Raw genomic sequence first — 20,910 nt, forward strand, 5'->3', positions numbered from 1 at the left:
AGACATGGTGCAGAACAATGTAATCCAATGCAGTGCTTATATCTTTTAAAACAGGAAGTGAAGATCAATGATTTTAAACATTATGAAAGATTTCATAATGACATGACAGTTTACCAGATGGTGGCATGGTGATTTGTAACAATGATTTTTTTTATTCTTGTACAGTAAAGTGGACAACAACAGGTGTAGCTTCTGAGAGACTGAGAGACAGATTCCTTCACATCTGTGCTGTTGATCAACAAGAGCACAGACGTTCTTACACACACAGCTCTCAAACATGATGAAATAATGATGGTGGTATCCATGCTGCTAAGTGGAATATGCAATATAGCAACAGCTATGCTAGCTTTGGTAGCCATTGTTTGTTTACGCTTGTTTCTTGAAGTCGGTTGCTAGTTTCATTTTCTTGATGACATCGCATATATTTTGAACACGGATGAGCAATGTTGACTTTATGGAAAGCAATAGGCAGTCTGATATGCCTCCTGCCCTCAACAAACTAGCAGTTTGGTAGTCAGAATCACATAATCTAAGGGTGCTTTCACACCTACACTTTTGTTTCGGAACGTATCTCGTTTGCCCAGTTAGCGCGGTTCATTTGGCATATGTGAACAGGGCAATCGCACTCTGTTCCGCGCCAAAGTAATCGCTCCGAGATCGCTTGAATGAGGTGGTCTCGGCTCGATTGAAACGAACCCTGGAGCGGTTCGATTGTAGTGAGAAAGCGATCCGATCCGAGCGCGGTTGTATCACTGTGTTTTATGGATATGTAATTGGCATATACAGCTATATGAAGAGAGAATTATGAGTATGGCGGGAAGTTTCGCGAGTCTCCGTATGCCCGCAAACGAGTGATGATCTCCCGGTAATCTTGCGTCTCCCTCCAGGTCCTCAAATAGGCATCGTCGCGTACCCTTCTCACCCCTCCCCACCGCATCTCTCCTCAGACACGTCGCGCGCGCACCCTGTCAATCACCACCAAACCACCACCTCTCCTGACAGCTTAGCGGGACGCTGCAAAATAAACCCTGACACTCTGACCAATGTAAGGAGAGTTTACTCGCACGTGACTTGTTTTAGCTCTTTTGGTCCGATTAGAAACTTTGCAGTGTGAAAGCGAACCGCTCCAAGAGCAAAGAGCAATATTGTAACAATTGGAACAACTTTTTCGGAACTCAAAAATTTCGGAACAACTGAATCGATTCACAGGTGTGAAAGCACCCTAAGAAAGTATTTATCCGGGGTCGCCACAGCATAATGAACTGACAACTATTCCAGCATATGTTTTACACAGCGGATGCCCTTCCAGCTGCAACCCAGTATTGAGAAATGCTCTCGCATTCACACACACAGTCATACATTGAGGCAAATTTTGTTTACCCAATTCACCTGTACCACATGTCTTTAGACTGTGGGGGAAACTTGAGCACCCGGAGGTAATCCACGTGAACACGGAGAGAACATGCAAACTCCAAACAGAAATGCCAACCTGCCCAGCCGGCACTCGAACCAGCAATGGTCTTGATGTGAGCGAAAAGTGCTAACCACTGAGCCACTGTGCCACCCTTAAAAGCTCACTTTGTCCCTGGGTGGGCTCGAACCACCAATCTTTCTGTTAATGGCCGAACGCGCTAACCAACTGTGCCACCTAAAAATTTATACTGATAAAATTACACGATATTACAGTGTACCTGAAAATAGTGCCCAGAACCATAGACATGTGCCATCAGTTAGGTCCCGTTTACACTGTCAGGTCTTGATGCCCAATTCCGATTTGTTGCCTATATCGGATTTGTTTTCCTGTCTGTTTACACATTGTTTTAATTGTGACCCATATCCAATTCATGCATTTACACTTGCCATACAATTTACGATTTCGCACATGCATAAAGGCGGGTTCTAGCATCTGCGCCACACTAGCCACGATGGAAGAAATTGTGTTGTTTTCAGCTCTGCGAAATATGCGAAGTGTAGTATAAGCAGTGAATGATTCAGTCCAGATAAACTGTGTGTGTGTAGTTGAAGATGTAGCCTTTGCTTATGGTTTATACGCTTTATGATGTCCTCCACCATTCAGAGGAATTAGTGGGTACAAGAGGTTCTCAGGTCTTGTAGGAGCAAATTGTGGCAACTGACCACTTTCCTCCTCTGTGTTTCCTCTGATGTTGTTTACCGCGTCGGCATCTCCGCACACACTCTTCCTTCTACGTCATTAAACTGCAGAGAAGCTCCAAGTTTAATGATGTACAGAACGGAATGCCTCAATAAATCCAATTTGCCTGTTTTCATGACAGTTGCAATGCCACATATCCGATCTATATCTGATTTATTTCCACAAATGAAGGAGGCCTGAAACTACGGAACCCCGGAAGGGACGTAGTGGGGGAGAAAAAAATGGGTGGGTGAAAAAAAAAGTAATGGGTGAAAGAAAAAAAAAATGGGTGGGAGGAAAATATATATTTCTAAGTTTTTTGCGTTCTCTCGCAAAGTTTTGCGTTCCCTCGCAAAGATGTTTTGCGTTATCTCGCAAAGATGTTTTGCGTTCCCTCGCAAAGATGTTTTGCGTTCTCTCGCAAAACTGTTTCTCCACAAACACTTCCTGTTCACTGCACTCACGTAAACCCTCCCGTTTTTGCCGAAATTCTCCCGTATTTTACCATTCTACCCAACTTTCTTTACATTACTGTGCGTATGCTACCTATGAACCAGTGAATGCATGTATAAGCGCTGACTGACAGACGCGCTCCGTACAATAAACTGATCCTAGATCAGCGTCTGTACACGCCATTTACAGAGGAGCGGGTGTAAGTTTAAACAGACAAATACACTGAATAATATGAAACATCTCCGTCCTGCATGTTTTATTTTAAACAGCTTATTTACTCTTAAATGAACACAAACAGTTTCTAAAGTAATGGACTGCTTTCATTATAGATCTTACAGAGACACCTCTGTTATAAAACTAAACAAAACATGAGATTCATTTGCTACGCACTTGTTTGATAACAGAAGTGTCCCTTTAAATGGCGCGTACAGACGCTGATCTGGGATCAGTTTATTGTATGGAGCGCGTCTGTCAGTCAGCGCTTAAACATGCATTCACTGGTTCATAGGTAGCATACGCACAGTAATGTAAAGAAAGTGGGATAGAATGGTAAAATATGGGAGAATTTCCGCAAAAACGGGAGGGTTTACGTGAGTGCAGTGAACAGGAAGTGTTTGTGGAGAAACAGTTTTGCGAGAGAACGCAAAACATCTTTGCGAGGGAACGCAAAATATCTTTGCGAGGGAACACAAAACATATTTGCGAGATAAAGCAAAACATCTTTGCGAGATAACGCAAAACGCAAAACATCTTTGCGAGGGAACGCAAAACTTTGCGAGAGAACGCAAAAACTTAGAAATATATATTTTCCTCCCACCCATTTTTTTTTTTCACCCAGCCAATTTTCTTCTCCACTACGTCCCTTCCGGGGTTCCGTATGAAACTGATCTCTGAATATCCTAATGCATGCGTTTTTTTTTTTTTTTTTTCGTGTTTACACAGTCATAGAACAGATCCAATCTGTGTCACCATTGAGCAAAAAATCAGAATTTGGTCATGTTAAACTGGCAGTGTAAACTGGGCCTTAAACTCAGTGTACAATAATTTCATTGCACACGCTGTAGCCATTTCATGTCAGTATGAATATGATTTCACCTTAAGAAGAGTATAGTTTCTAGCCATTTTGGCCTAGAAAATAGCTACCTTTCATTTTCCGCCTTAGTGCACAACGTAACTTCAGAAGAGTCAAGTTTTAAATAAGAAAATCATCCAAACTCATTCATTAATTTTCTTTTCGGCTTAGTATTAATCTGGGGTCGCCACAGCATATGTTTTATACAGTGGATGCCCTTCCAGCTGCAACCCATCACTGGGATACACTCTCATTCAAACACACACTACAGTGAGATGCTAACGGTCTAATCTGATAATGATTTATGCTAAGCTAAGCTAACGGTTTACCCACCAAACCATGATATATGGATTTAAATGGATTCAAAAATGGTAAAACTCGACTGTTTAAGCCTAAGGAACTTTAATAGTGGTGTCCCATTAAACAAAGAAATTATGATTCTTATTTTATCCACAGTTGTGCAGCTCTACTTCGTTTAGGAAAATGAAATAGAGATGAAAACCTTTTTTTAGCCAGAGTTCAGACACAAAGTTTGTTGCCTGCATTAAACAGTTCAGAAGTGTGTGGGAATGTTGCTCTGTGCATCGACACACACACACTTTTTCTTTTGCTCAAGTATCCAAGGATGAGAAGTAATAAATTTTTATCACCGGCACTCAGCAAATACCTGACCTGAACATCCAAATATTGGTTCAGTTGGTTTTACAATCAGTCACTCATCTATATCTGCCGTGTTTCATTTGGCATTTAATGGTACAAATAAAAAAAAAAAAACCTAATTCAGTCAAACGCTAATGATAGGAATAATATCTTGAGTCCAGGGGGATTATACAGTGGAATAATAACTAATTCTGCCTGGTGAAAAGCTGAATTGCGTCCCTAAATAGTCTCCTTGAATCAAGCAGTCTGAGGTGGAGATGTGCACCCTCTTCACGGGTAGAAAGCAGGAAAGAGGAGAGTAAGTTGGCGACTAATGAGTCCGGACAGGCCGGTAACTCTCGGGAGAATTGGCTTTCTCTCCTGCTATTGGGCTCTCTCAAATCAGTCTGCATTATCCTCCCACCTGAATAAACGTTTGCAGCGAAAGCGTCTTTCCAGCTCACTGTCAGGGAAGGGTTCAATCAGCCTCCCATCAAACTATTACTGATCACAGATCTCAGCTAGAGTGTGGCAGATTCTGCAGTAATGCAAATCTGCAGGAAGAGGCAAACGCAGCATGCCATATTACCACTTAAAAACTGATTTGTTTGCATTATCCTGCCAGCATTAATCATGTTCACAGGAATCTAAGGATGGTGATGCTTATGATACACCTCAAGGGGGAAAAAAAGGAGGAAAACTCATGGAACAAACTAAAGGTATGATACAATATATACTGTATATCCAGCCTGATCTCACAAGAAAACGTATTTTACGTTTTGCCAGTTAAGTGGCTAATTCGTACGAATTCGTACGAGTTCAGTCGTACGAAAATGTAAGATTTTAAAAAGGAGGCGTGGCACCTAACCCCACCCCTAAACCCAACTGTCATTGGGGGATGAGCAAATTGTACTAAATTGTACGAATTAGATCGTACGAATTCATGCAAATTAGCCACTAAATCAAAAAGTTACGAATTGCCATGAGATTGAGTTGGTATATAGTACTGGGCAAGTTACTTTAAAAAAGTAACTCATTACTGATTAATAGACCCACACGGAATCTGCGGACGCAGAAATTTGCAGATTTCCATAGTGTTTTAGCCCATCATTGAGTCTATTTATTTACTAAATATTAAAACCCACACTGAGAAAATCCAAGAGACAACTTTCTTCCAGTTTAAAATATTTTTTTTTGCCTCCAAATTGCACTTTTATCAACATCGTGACCTGAAATGAAAGAGATAAATCTTATTTAACAACTATTGTTAGTGCTATTGAAAATGTAATGTGTATATATAACTAAATTGCCCAATAATGGGTTGCGGCTGGAAGGGCATCCGCTGCGCCAAACATATGCTGGATAAGTTGGCGGTTCATTCCACTGTGGTCGACCTCGGAATAATAAACAGACTAAGCCGAAAAAAAAGGAATGAATAAATATATATATTAAAACAGCATACTCTAACGGTCATGACTAAATCATGTTACAATCCAGAACATTCCATGAGAAATATTACACTTATCAAATCTCACAGACATAAAGCTATATTGCCGGATAAAAGATATTAACGTTGCCTCGTTGAGTAAATTGGCATTTTTGGAAACTAAAACAGCAGGTTCCCTTATCTTATCGAAAACCATTTCTTTTTGACAGCAGAATACACATTTTCAGAAACACAGGGAAAGGAAAGATTATTGGCTAGCGTTAGCTTGTTCACATCCACAACGTTTTTGAAATTCCAAACAAAACAGCCACTTTGGAAAAGCTAACTTATGTTAAATGATAAGTTCGCCACACGCAGTAACTAGTTTTAGTTATTTTTATTAAATTTTAAATTTCACTTCAGTGATATAATTGACTAAAATGCAAATGTTCATTTCATTTATTTGCAATTGCTTTGTTTACCAAATAGGTGGATCTAATTGTATTTACAGTGTAAACATTAAATGCAAGTTTAAAAAAGTTATTTTTACAATTTCATATATAAAGTTTTTAGTTATGATACTCCCAAAATCATTCCGAATAAATTCGCAGACTCTTTACTAAATTCTTAATTAAATGTCTGCAGATTCTATCCGGTCTTACTAATCACTAACACTATCTCATGGTAATTCATAACCTTTTGATTTAGTAGCTAATTCATATGAATGTATATAATTTTCTTATCCTCTGTTGAAAAATAAAATTGTATGTATTCATATGAATAAAAACAAATTAGCCGCTTTCTAAAGTAAAATAGTTACACACAATACATTTCCTCATGGGATTATCCCTTGTTAAAGAGGCAGCTTTACAGCTTATATTTTCTTCCCCGAAAAAAAAGGACATCCTCATGAGATTGATGCTCTCTTAAAAAAAAAAGGTTTCTAAAAACTTACAGGAATCATTTTGGGTTCTTCAAATAACTTTTCAGCATTTAAGTTCTTAAAAGAACCTTTTGTTTTTTTAGAGTAAAGAACATTTTATGTTTATGAAGAAACTTTTTTTCCTATGACCTTTTTTAGAATGTAAAGTTTGATGGCTGTTTATGGAGCTATCAGTGTCAATAAAGACCCTTAATTTAGAGTGTAAAAGTCATCTACTGCTGGCTAAACTGCAACTCTGTCACTCATTCTCATAGCCTACCATGGTTATTTTTTTACACCATTCTGTAATGGAGTTTGCATTTCATGCAATTGTCGCATTTGCCTTGTACACTGCAATAGGGATGTGCACATCAGTGCTCGAGTATCGATATATCGATACTCAGAGGCTTTTAATTTGGTATCGATATATTTTTTTAAAGTATCGACATTTTAACTATATTTCAATAATTTCTGCATAACTGAATGTTTTACGAATGCGACGCTTTGTATACAAGACATTACACCAAACAATCCGCGAAAGAATGTGACGTGAGTGATCATGTGCCTTTCAGATCACTTACGTACTCAACACACGCAAGTCGCACACTTCTGCATTACGGAATGCTACGATGTCTCTCTCTCTCTCTCTCTTTCTCTTTCTCTTTCTCTCTCTCTCTCTCTCAATTCAAGTTCTCAATTCTCAATTAGTATAGTATTATACTACTACTACTACTACTACTAATAATAATAATAATTAAATACAAATAAAAATAAATAAATAAATCAGAATAATAAATCAGCTCTCTCTTTCTCTCTCGTTACCATTAGGTGAATAAGATTAAATATAAGTTTGTGTGTGTATCTGTGCAGTGTGGATATACAGTAGGTATGTGTATGCAGTGTGTATATACAATATGGAAGTGTGCACATGTATGTATATATCACACACACACACACACTACAGTATATATATATATATATATATATATATATATATATATATATATATATATATATATATATATATATATATATATATATATATATATATATATATTTACATGCAATGATTTTTTGGTCCAACTTTGTTATGTGTCGCTTATACCAGTGAACACAGTAACTAGATGTGTAAGTAACATGTAACTACAGTGTATGTACACATTGGTACATAGTATTTACTTATGTAATACTGGTGTAACTGCAAACATGTAACAACACAGTGAATAGTATGTGTAAGTTCAAACGTGTAAGAGGACATTGGTAACAACACCAAGAAAGTACACATCTGAAACAAGAATTACATTAGTGCATTGTCTAACAACATAATGTGCAGGTGTTTTCCCACTTCCACACCTGTTTGCACACCATGTACTTCTTAACACTGTATGTATGTATAAGAATGGCAGAATCAACGCGACATTAGAAGGTTTCACTTTGTATTACCAGTGTAATTACAGGGTAAGTACTCAGGAATGTTCCATAATATAAAGTGTAAAAGAGTAACAAATTACTGTGTAATATATAAAACCCAAGCTTTTGTGCAACCGTTTAACAAAAGCAAACTTTTGGCAAAAAAAGTGTGTATAGAAATATACAAATGCCTTATATGTTGTTTTAAGGTAAATTGTAGAATCACTTCAGTAATTCACATTAAATGGGTAGTTTACTAAAAATTGTGTTATTAATGTCCTGTTAAGCATTTGTACTTACACATACTATTCAGTGTGTTGTTCCATGTGTTTAGTTACACCAGTATTACACAATTAAATACTATGCACCGGTGTGTACATACACTATAGTTGTATACTACTTACACATCTAGTTACCGTGTAAGTTCACAGGTATAAGCATCACAATATGTAAAGTGGGACCGATTTTTTTTTTATTAATATTATTTTCAAAAATTACATTAACATTTTCTTTAAAAAGTGGCATCCATATCGGTATTATAAAAAATGTAACAAAAAGTATCGGTATCGTATCGAATTTTAAAATTGTGGTATCGCCCATCCCTACACTGCAAAAAATGCTTTTCTCACTTAGATTTCTTGTTTTGTTTCTAGTCGAAATATCTAAAAATCCTTAAATCAAGAACAATTTTCTACAATTTTATTTTGCTTGTTTTAAGGAAAAACTCACTTCATTTTGGCATATTATTTCTGAAAACAAGAAATTATGTTTAGCTTACCTCGAAAATGCTTCTTGATATAGGTGTTTTTATTATTTGGACTAGAATATAACATTTTTTTGCAGTGTATAGTTATGGTGATAGCTGGCCGACAGTTACTCACATCCTTCAAAAAAATTACATTTATTTTCATCTGAACCAAAGTCCCTTTAAGGCAAGTCGTTTCATTTGGTGACCATCTTTGAAATGCTTTTCAGGCAGTATTATCAGGCATTCTGTTTAAATGGGGAAACAACAAATTGTCCAAAATTGGGTTCTAAGCTAAAGATTAGATTTTATGAAAGGAATCAGCAATAAAATTAAACAACAACTGTCTCCCTAGTTTCATTTCTAAACGTTTGAATCAAACAAAATCTGCAGAAAGTCAGGTTTAGTCCAAGCCCCTCCCCTGAAGAATTATCAGAAATCAATGATTGGCTCTTGTGGTATAGGGCGGGGCTTCATTTGCCATACTGACCGTTACAATTTTCCCCATTCAAAACTGTAGTGAGTGACATTTCTTGTGAATCCTGTTGTCTCTGTCTGAACTGAATCATCAGTGAACTAACTAGAACACAACTGACTGATCAGAAATATGAGGTGGTGTCATAAAAATCACTGATTTTAACTGGCAGAAGTGAGAGTTTATTGTTTAATGGTGATAACGTTTAAATACGAATTTTGTCATCAATTTATTTATAATCTTTATTATTATGTTAGCATCAAACATATTGATACTAACACACATACAATTTCAAGCAGTGGACATTAATGAAAGTCAAAACGGTCATAAATTGTTGTTTTATATTATTTATTTTATTTATTTACAGTGTCCAAATTCTAATGTGTACACTTGTAAACAGCAAGGGATTCAACCTCATTTCAGAGGCTTAAACGGGGAAAGTGCTGCATATTTAAACACCCAAACACACACACACACACACACACTGTAGTTTGTTGTACTTGTGGAACCTGTCAGCAGTTACAGATCTTGCTCTGAGCACTTCACCACTAATTGCCTCTGGTGCTAAATTTAGAGAGTGAGTGAGTGAGAGAGATAGAGAGAGAGAGGGAATATGCAGTAAGATGGAAAGGAGGGAAGCTTGCGACAGTCAGAGAGAGAGAGAGAGAGAGAGAGAGAAGGCTAGAGATAGACAGAGTGAGATCTGGAGCTCCTTTGATCAGAAATACAGATTGTAGTAAGAAAGAAGCACCCTCTCCTCCTCCTCCTCCTCCTCCTTCTTTTCCTTCTCTCGATCTGGCAGGCAGTACCGCTCACTCACCAGCTCATACTCTCTCTCTTTCCTAACCCTTTCTCACTGTTTCCGAGTCTCTGGAGAGAACCAGAACTATTCCATATGTCAGGCCTGTCAATCAGAGCAGAGCTGGGGATCCCGCGCTGCAATCCATCACCTATTCATGCGCCAAAGTCCACGGTTTATTTTGTCATCATGGGTGGTTTTAAAAACCTCCCCTGGACATCCGGCGACGGTGTCCAAATAATCTGAAAAATTAATGATGTTAATTGCTCTTTTTAATGATGTCGGATTGGCAGAGCAATCACAATAGTGCGAGAGCAGCATATGGCTTGGTGTACGTTTGACTATTCTGATGTGAAAAAAAAAGTCTGCCAATCATAATAGAGTACGAGTATCATAACAGAAGGAAAATATTGTTATTTATGACTGACCTTTTGTCGACTGCTTGATTAACATTCTATGCGTGTGCGTATGTTTGTTCGCGGTGAACATCATAATTGTGCAGGGAGGTGCATATATATAGCTGTAAATCAATTATATATTAATTAATAACTCTTTCTCCATTGAGTATTTATGTCTGTTGCATGCTGAGCGAAACACAGCATGGTTTGATGTCTGAGCCTGCTTATGAAGTTTCCTCCATTAATACCTTCAGTATTTCATTGTCAGGTCTTTGTACGGTGTTTTAAAAACAAAAATCGCAGTCTATAATGTTGTCAGCGTTTTTAAAGATGTAAGACGAAAAACCACGGGGAGCTAAAACCATTCATGCAGTTCAATAAAGCAAACATATCATAGGAAATTTTCTCTTTTAACACTTCAAAGAACAAGAAGGACGTGACAATTAGCAGTCATCTCCTCATCAGCTGTCAGAGGAGAAATTCAGCGCGCGCGCACACACACGCCGGTTGAGAAGTCCAACACTTCAAAGCCTACTGAGGTGTTCAGATACTGCCTGATTCTCTCTCTCTCTCCGACACATTGTTTTTTTCTGTTACATCACAGAATTTTACCTCAAATAAGGACAACAAAGATGTGTGGTGTTAACAATGTTTATACAAATCTAGACAGTGCAACTATTATCAGTTCTTCGATAAAAAGCTTGAGTTTTAAAACTGCAGATTAAGGTCCCGTTTACACTAATGCGTTTTAGTTTGAAAACACATAAGTTTTGCTACAGTTACGCCATCCGTCCACACTACGCCGGAGTTTTTGAGCGCCAAAAATTTGAGTGTTTTGGAAACGCTGTTGCTTCGTCTCAGTTTAAAGTTTAAGTAACTCATTTCTAATATCTACTTTTTTATCTTTCCCATGGTGATAGTCAGTGCATAACATTTTACTAGTTATTTTGCAAGGCAGTTGTATTCAGACAAAGCCTATGCCTTTAAGTATTATAGTCTATTATTCAGATTACAGTGTAATTTAAAGACTTAATCAGTTAACTACGAAAGTTGAAATAATTATATTATTTTGTAACTGATTTGTTGTGTATATCAAACGCTATACAGTGAATATTTCTTAAGGAGACTAATAATACTGACCTTAATATTTTTTATTATTAAAAACTGCTTTTATTCAAGAAATAAACAATAAGAAATATGACTTATTATGATGCCAGAACATTATATTATTATAGGAAACAATTAAATTTTCCAGATACATTATTTTAAATGAATGGGAGGGCAAAATAAATTGACAACACTGTGCCTTGATGTACTTGAATGTTAGAAGTGTGTTATCCTACACCAGTTACTTGTCAAACAAATGAACAAGGAAGATTATTTTGAGCTTAAGTTATTTAATTATCTTGTTTATTAAGACTGCAGAGTGATGCATAAAAAAAATGACTTTGAATATTTTTCAAGTATTTTGTGATACATGTTAAAATGTGCCCCCCGAAAGTACAAGTGGTCTCTGCCTGCAAATGATCAAAGGAATTATATTAATGCAATTCAAATATATAAAATATATCAAATATGAACTGATGTTTACTTTAAACTTTAATTATATTGCTTTATTTAAATTATTATAGTCATCCACCAAATTTTTGTGGCTTAAAAGTATCAGTTCAGGCACCGCTACCATTTTAAAAGTATCGATTTAGCACCGGTATCGAAATAACCTCAAACGATACCCAACCCTACCTATCAGTGCATATTAGGGATGTAACGGTATCAGAATTTCATGGTACGATAATACCTCGGTATGAATGGCACGGTACGGTATTTATTGAATAATTTACAGGAAAAACAAAACCTTACCTTATTTACCTTAGCACTGAACATATCAATGACATACAAATTAGCCATCTATCTGTAAGTTTTGAAACAGGAACTTCAATTTTTCAATTTTAATAACAAAAAACTATTAAACCATATATAAAAAATAAAGTTTCAATTTAGTATTGTTGAAAACTCATCACATTCAACATTTAATCACTCACTTACTCAGATAGAGATGGGTTTTTTAAGTAAAATGATTATTTAACTATTATCTGGTAAAAGCTGGGATCTCTGGGCATGTCCCCTGCAACAGAAAAAAAACCCTCTCATTTGGGACTGAGGTTTCTGGGACAGAGGGATATGATTTAGCCAAGGTTGACAGCAGTGGGTAATGTTGTGCATTGTCTTTCCACCACTTGAGAGGACAAGCCATGAGTGAGATAGAGGTCTCTTTGCGGTACAAGTCAATGTCTGCATCAATCTAACTGCTGTGTTCTGCAGTCCCCATGACTGTTTTTAGTCGTATTCCCCGACTTATATTTCACCACAGTCTGGCAGTGCCTGCATACTGTTTTTTTTTCTTTGTCTGTAACCTTTTCTCCTTTTTCGTATCTTTTTAGAAAGAAACCGAAATGCTTCCACACATCCGATTTAAAACCCGCTTTAGGTTCGATCATTTCCAGCTCTTTTTCTTCCCCGCTACTAGCAAAACACTCCATTTGCGTATTACTGGATCTGTAGTGACAACAGACCGCAAAGGATGATGGCCACGCCTAGGCTGATGGGAATTGTAGTTTCTGCTACCTCCCGCTCGCTTCATTCGCCTGAGCAAATTTTCTCAGAAGACCTATAGTTTTATTGAGTCTTGCGACTACGATAATATTGAAAAAAAATACTATTGCGGTATGACAGTATTTACAATATTGTTACATCCCTAGAGCATATATTTTGACTTGTTGGGGAAACCGGAGCACCTGGAGGAAACCCACTCAAACACGGCCAGAGCATGCAAACTCCACACAGAAATGCCAACAGACCCAGCAACCTTTTTGCTGTGAGGCGACATCGCTACCCAACGCGCCACCACGCCACCCTGTTTTACACTTAATCTACTTAAACTTGTAAAATCAATCAAATTAACTTAATCAATTTATGTTGGGACAACATGAAGGAATTGTGTGGAACCCTGCATTTTTTTTTACAGTGAAGTAACTTGTTTTAGGTTTCACCTTTTTTGAGTTTACAACTACACCGTAGCCTCCACCACACATCATTATCAGCTCTACAATAAACGACTGTTTTACAACAACACAAGCAAAAAGAAAAAGAAGAAAAAACGCCCAGCATGGTCCAGCCTCCAGCTATGTAATCAATCACAGCCAAAGAGCAAACAGTCACACAGAGGAAGCGGAGGACGGTGCAGAACGGCTGTGGTTGATCTGGACAGAACACATGCTCGATTCACGAAACTACCGATAAAAATATAAACCCTTATACGCCGCCACAAGGATTCTGACAGCTGTCAGATATTTGTTCAGCTCTGGTTAATGAAAGGACCGTAGTTTGTTTAATGCAAACACATTTGACAGCTGAATGAAATGAAACATGCAAGTGTTTTAAAATTTACATGGTGGTTTGCGTCCTAATTGGATACTGGATCTTCAAGCATCAGACCTGAGCACAAGCATGTGTTGGACACTTTAGAAACAGATTAAAAGAAAGCAATAAAATAACTATTGCAATCTTTAAAGGTTTGATGGCAGCTTTACATATGAATCGCTCTTTTTACTCAAGGTTTCGAGAAAGATATACTGTGCATATATACTGTATGGACATTAAGAACAACCACCCACACACACACACCTTTTTTATTCTCAAATGGAAATACCCAACTGCTTGACTATATAATAATTAATTACAATGTTCCTTTGACATTGACATACAATTAAAAGGCCTTTTCCTTTCTGCTAATTAGACTTTGTTTCTAGTGAAGTGATTGGTCCCAAGGTCTTTTCGACCCCTAATTAAACACAGACAAAAGTAATAACAGCAAAAAGGTCAGAAAAAAAAGCTCTGTTGAAACAATTAACAGCTCAATGGCCCGTTTCAAGGTAATCTGTACAAACTCAAATGAAGCATATATCAGAAGAAGAAGAAAAAAAGACGGGAATAATGACAGTTAATGCAAAATGTGCAGTCTTTTGTTATGATTCAGATTCACTGTAATGGTTTTTAAAATGAATAGAAATGCATTGCAGTTGATAAATATTTTTATATTAAAAAATAAATAAATTAAAATAAAAATAAGTTTAAAAAGGTCAATAAAAAATATGAATTAAGTAAAAAAATAAGATAAAAAATAAACATTATATATACACACACACACACACACACATATATATATATACACTTGAAGTCACAATTATTAGGCCCCTTTCTTTTTTTTTTTTCCAATTTCTGCTTAACGGAGAGAAGATTTTTTTCAACACACTTCTAAACATAATAGTTTCAATAACTCATTTTTTAATAACTTATTTATTTTATCTTTGCCATGATAAGATAATTAAGATTAATTATTTTGAATAGGCAGGTTAGGGTAATTAGGCAAGTGTAAGTGGTTTGTTCTGAGAATCTCACTTTTTTTTATTGCCTAAAAGAGCTAATAATATTGTCCTTTAAATGGTGTTTAAAAAATTGAAAATACTTTCATTCTAGCTAAATTAAAACAAATAAGACTTTCTCAGAAATACTGTGAAAATTTCCTGAATTTGTTAAATATCATTAGGAAATATTTAAAAAAAGAAAAATATCAAAGTGGGGCTATGATTAATAAATAACTAATAAATAACAAAGGGGGGCTAATAAATAACTTCAACTGTATATATGTGTATATATGAGCAATATCACACAAGTAGCAGTGCGATATGGCTGTATATCAGCACTGGTGGGAGGGATGCATTGGCACGAGCAGAACGAGTGACTTGGCGTCCCACCACATTCTACACTACAATTGCCTACACCTTCCCCTACCCTAAACCCAATCGTCACAGTAACATGGGCGTTACCTTAGTGGGCAGTACAAGGTCCACTACAATTGCCTACACCTCCCCCTACCATAAACCCAATCGTTACAGTAGCATGGGCGTTACCTTAGTGGGGGTACAAGGTCCACTATGATTGCCTACACCTCCCCCTACTCTAAACAAAACCATCATAGTAGCATGGGCGTTCGTTACCTTAGTGGGCAGTACAAGGTCCACTACGATTGCCTACACCTCCCGCTACCCTAAACCCAATCGTCACAGTAGCATGGGTGTTACCTTAGTGGGTGGTACAAGGTCCACTATGTAGTTGACAATCGCCTACGTCATGAAGCTGCGGGCTGAAGCCAGGACATCTTGCAAAGACAGGCTGTAAAAGCTCCTTCTTCATCTGGAAAAGAGGTGGCGAGCATCGACTCATTTGCATTTAAAGATACACACACACACACACGCACACACACACACACACACACACACACACACACACACACACACACACACACACACACACACACACACACAGCATTTAAAACCTTATTAATTTGACTGTGTGGTAATTAGCACACCATTGGAACATCAGCACAGAGTTGAGGTAAGTTGTTAAGGTGTACAGTGTCTGATCAGTAAATGCAGACAGAAGCAGTCTGTTTGTGAGCTCTGAGCTCAGCTCTACCTCTTCCCTATCAACATCTCTCTTTCTCCTCTGACTTTACATGAAACCCTCTGGGGGACTGTGGGAAAAAAGGCTCTCGCTCTGTCGTTTTGTTTCTTCACTCTCTGGTCATACCACATCACTCCCTCAGGATATAAAATCACCCCTCTCCTATGTCCCTCTCTCGAACACATCGCACTACCTGTTCCCAAACACACACAATGGCCAATAAAACTGCAAACTGCACTGTTTCATGATGCCAATTACTGACCCATGTTAGGAGTTAGGAGTCTGACATCTAGATCATGTAGTATGTTTCTCCCAAAACTAACATGCGTTTTGCAATTTGATTAAATCAATGTAATTTGCAACCAATTACTGCAGTAAAAACAACTGAAATTTAAATAAATCAATTGTTTATTTTATTAATAATGCTACCTAAACATACACAGTTGAAGTCAGAATTAATAGCCTTCCTTAGAATTTTTTTCTTTTTTAAATATTTCCCAAAATTATGTTTAACAGAGCAAGGAAGTTTTCACAGTATGTCTGATAATATTTTTTTTTCCTGGAGAAATTTCTGTATGTTTTATTTCGGCTTGAATAAAAGCAGTTTTATTTAAAAAAAGAAAAAAAAAACATTTTAAGGTCAATATTATTACCCCCTTTAAGCTATATTTATTTTTGATAGTCTACAGAACAAACCATCATTATACAATAACTTGCCTAATTACTCTAACCTTAACCTTAACCTAATTAAGGCTTCAAATGTCACTTTAAGCTGTATAGAAGTGTCTTGAAAAATATCTAGTAAAATATGATTTACTGTCATCATGGCAAAGATAAAATATATCAGTTATTAGAAATGAGTTAAAACTATTATGTTTAGAAATGTGTTGAAAAAATTTCTCCGTTAAACAGAAATTGGGGGAAAAAAAATATACAAGGGGCTAATAATTAAAAGAGGGACTAATAATTGTGACTTCAAGTGTGTGTATATATGAGCAATATCACACTCGTAGCAGTGTGCTATGGCTGTATATCAGCACTGGTAGGAGGCGTGTGTTGCCTTAGCGCCCCACCAGTTATTGCTTTTATACAACAGTTCGACGGCATAATCTTGTACATAAAAAAGAAAATCAAACACAGAGAGTCTAAAACCCTTTTGTAACTACTTTCTTCCGCCATTCATTCACATCAGCTGATGTCAGAAAAGCAGAAGCCATTCCTAATTCACCAACGTTACTTTAGAGCTAGTATTTGAATGATTCTCTATAGCATAATGTGAAGCGGCGCTTCTGGTGTGTGATCCCCTTAAGGGGATGACAAAACAGCAAATTTTGCTCACATTGTAAGATTATAAGTCTGAACGTGACATGAAATGCCATCCGTCTACAGAGCTTTCTCACCAGACTGCTGTTGTGTTTGCGATAAGGAGGGACAAGGCTGAATCCAGCTTTTTATTCGCTGCTTCTTATTGACTCTATCCGGTCCACCTTAATACCATGAGGCTTCCGTTTTTCATCTTTTTAATTCGCGCTCAAGAGAACGCACTAAGCAAGGGCTTATTATGCAGTTCTGGTGCCATCTTGTGGATAGATAATGTCAACCGCCGCCGACGAGCTCTTAGAAATTGTAAATATTTTAAAATAGGCACTATTCTTACAAATAAACTGCATAGTTTAAAAAAATAATAAACGAAGAACAGACTTGGGTCTATTGGTGTGTGTGCGCCATTGCATTCAAGGTTTCTGTGTTTATAACCACCTCAGAGAATATTGGGGGTCGCGAGTCACTGGCATTGTAATTTTGGGGGTCACGGGCTGAAAAGTTTGGGAATTGCTGGTTGTGAGGATTGCATATGAAGGGAAAACAGCACATGTAATGAAGAGGAAGGGGAATCGCGCCGTTTCAATATTTATTTTAAAGTTTTTTCATGCCTAAACAAAGTGAAAGCACAGAAAAGACTCACATTTAAGAGCAAGGGGCGGCCCCTGGTGTTTCGGCGGTATGGGTTGAGTATGAGGAGGCTCGGCTCTTTAATGTTTATTTGCCACCCTTCAGAGAAACACTGAAAATATGGGAGAAATACGGAAAAATACCTTTATGGGATGATAGCAGGAGAAATACGAGAGAATCCTGCTGTAAAAAACGAGAGGGTTGACAGAGGTTAGATTTTAGTTGCTATACTTGACGAATAAATGTCAGTATTTGATGTCAATATGACGTTGGTTTAAGATGTTAGCTTGACCTTGGATTTTGGTCACTTTCCAACCCAACCTAAAAACAACCAATTATAAACATTGTTATTGGACGTCAAATTAACGTTGTCCTTAGACGCTGACTAGACATTGAATTTTGGTCACCTGACATCATGACCTAAATCTAATCTAAGATTAATGTCTTATGGCCTTGTGTGCCTGCTGGGTACTGTAGTAGAACTGTTTAAACTTTACTACTGTATATTGCAATTTTACTGCTTATATTCTTCTAAACACTCCACATTTACTTCAGTTGTACTTCAAATTACTGTGGTAATGCTGTAGTTGTTTTTTGAAAGTGAGTTTAGGGACAGCTACCACATCTTCCACAAATGTCTTGTTTTTATTTTTTTCCTCCTGTCTTTCTGACGCAAGCCTCTACGGAGCCTCTCGTTTATCTCTCCCTCCATCCTCTCTGCCTTCACAAAAGATCTTTTATTTCTCTATTGTGTTCTCTCGCTCGGCACATGGTGGATGATTGCACGGGTAGGTGGCAATCCATCCACCCCAGAGAGAACGTGAAATTCTCCTCGGACCCTTCCTTGCTGATAAAATGGCCCAGTACTGCCTCATGCCTCCACAGATTTGGCCTCATTCATAAAAGAGTTTAATACTAAACGGCTCTCGCTTTATGCCCACAGCTCTTGTGCATTGAGAAACAACACGTAAGCAATTAAAATGAAGCGGCCTTCTCTACCTGTCACTGTGATGCGGCGGACCACCACCAGAACACACAAGGCTAAACTTGAACATTTTCAAACACTATTTGCTGTTGTGGATCCCTCTGGGTTTGTGCTTCGTTCGCAGGATCACTACAAAAAGTGCTCTTTTCTCTTTCACTCTCTCTCCTCTTTTCTCTCTGAGGGATTAGGAGTCCACAGCTGCAAGTGACACTTTTTTCCCTCCTTTTCTTTTTTTACTGCTCCACCGCTATTGAAACGTTCTTCTGTCTGCGAGTGCATTGGCTCTGTGTATTCACATTGTTCCAGTGTTGGAGGTTGTTTATTCCAGCGCTCTCTGAAAATAAACCTCAAATGATTATGATTAATGTTGTTTTTGTTGTATTCAGTTATTAATTTTAACAGTTGAAAATAAACGCCACTGGCTATGAGGCATTTTAGTGTTAAGTTGTTTAATGCTGTAAATAAAAATCAGAAATTAGCTTTTAAATAAGATTTCAGGACCATTTATACTGTTATATTTATTTATATATATATATATATATATATATATATATATATATATATATATATATATATAATAATTAATTTTTTGTCTTATCTTTCATATATATTGATGTATATGTCAATCAGGAAACTACAGTTTAAACTTTAATTAACACATTAGAAGTTTTATGATTATTATTATTATAATTACTCGTATTATCTAATAATGATTATTGATAATAATTAACACATTACACATACACAAAGCGTTTTAGTTTTTGAAGAGATCATAATCTGGAAATATTGTTTTTCTACAGTTAAAAGAACACCTAAAGCTTAAACTAGAGAAAAGTTTTTGAACACTTGATTTTTTTTTTTTAAATACCCATCATTAGTAATAATTTAATGGGCACCTATTATGCAGAATTCACTTTTACATGTTGTTTTTGTATAAATGTTTGTTGGCATTGTGTGTGCAGCAGAACTATCCTATTTTGATAAAAATAAACCCTTACTTAAAAAAAAATACCCCTAAGTCAAAGTGTCTTAAAAAAGCCCTTTGAAGAAATAGTAGAGTGTGATGTCACACTTTACAATCTGGTGGCTCTATTTTGATGATCCATGCGCAAAGTGCAAAGCGCAGGGTGCAAACGCATTAAGGGCGTGTCAGAATCCACTTTTGCTATGTTAAGGATGGAAAAATCCACTTTGCGCCGTGGCGCATGGTCTAACAGGGTTGAGCTTATTCTCTTAATGACTTATAGGTGTGTTATGATAATAAACCAATCAAAGTCTTATCTTTCATTCCCTTTAAGAGCCAGTTGCGCTACGCCATGGCGCATTTGCTATTTACATGGTGGGCTTTGTAAGTGGAAAAACTGAACACTTCACTAGAGAGAAAACAATGAAACAGAGCATCTGCAGCGCGAGAATGAGAGTTGAGCCTCCGCATTGTTTACTTTCGCTTTTACTTTTATGGATAGAGAAACCTTGTACACACAGACATCAATTAGCCAATAAATAATTAATTTTGTTTGTTAAGCGCAAAAAATTGTTTCAAAACTATTTCTAAATTCAGTTCTAATTTCCAGCAAATGAATAAATGAACAATAATAACGAAGTGTGTTCAAAAAACAGAGTTATATTCAAATATACACGCTGTGACCCATATGGTCTAAAACCTGTCTGGTGGACAAATCTAAGCTTGTTTTTATTAAAACTAATATAAATATGCATATAATAAATACTACTAATAATAATGACATTATACAAAAGCAAATTGTTATGAACAAACTGAAAAAGCCCCCTGAGATGAAGAAGGCATTAAAGTATGATTTTTATATTTATGTAGGCTAGTAAATAATAATTTCTGTAATATTTTAATCCTTTAATTATTTTTCATTTGTAAAGTTATTTGCGTAGTGCTGTACACCCTGTGTGTATTAAGCAATGACAACCACAATAGCAATTGCAACAAA

Source organism: Danio rerio, chromosome 9, assembly GCF_052040795.2.
Source record: "Danio rerio strain M-AB ecotype USA chromosome 9, GRCz13ab, whole genome shotgun sequence".
Classification (NCBI taxonomy): Eukaryota; Metazoa; Chordata; class Actinopteri; order Cypriniformes; family Danionidae; genus Danio; species Danio rerio.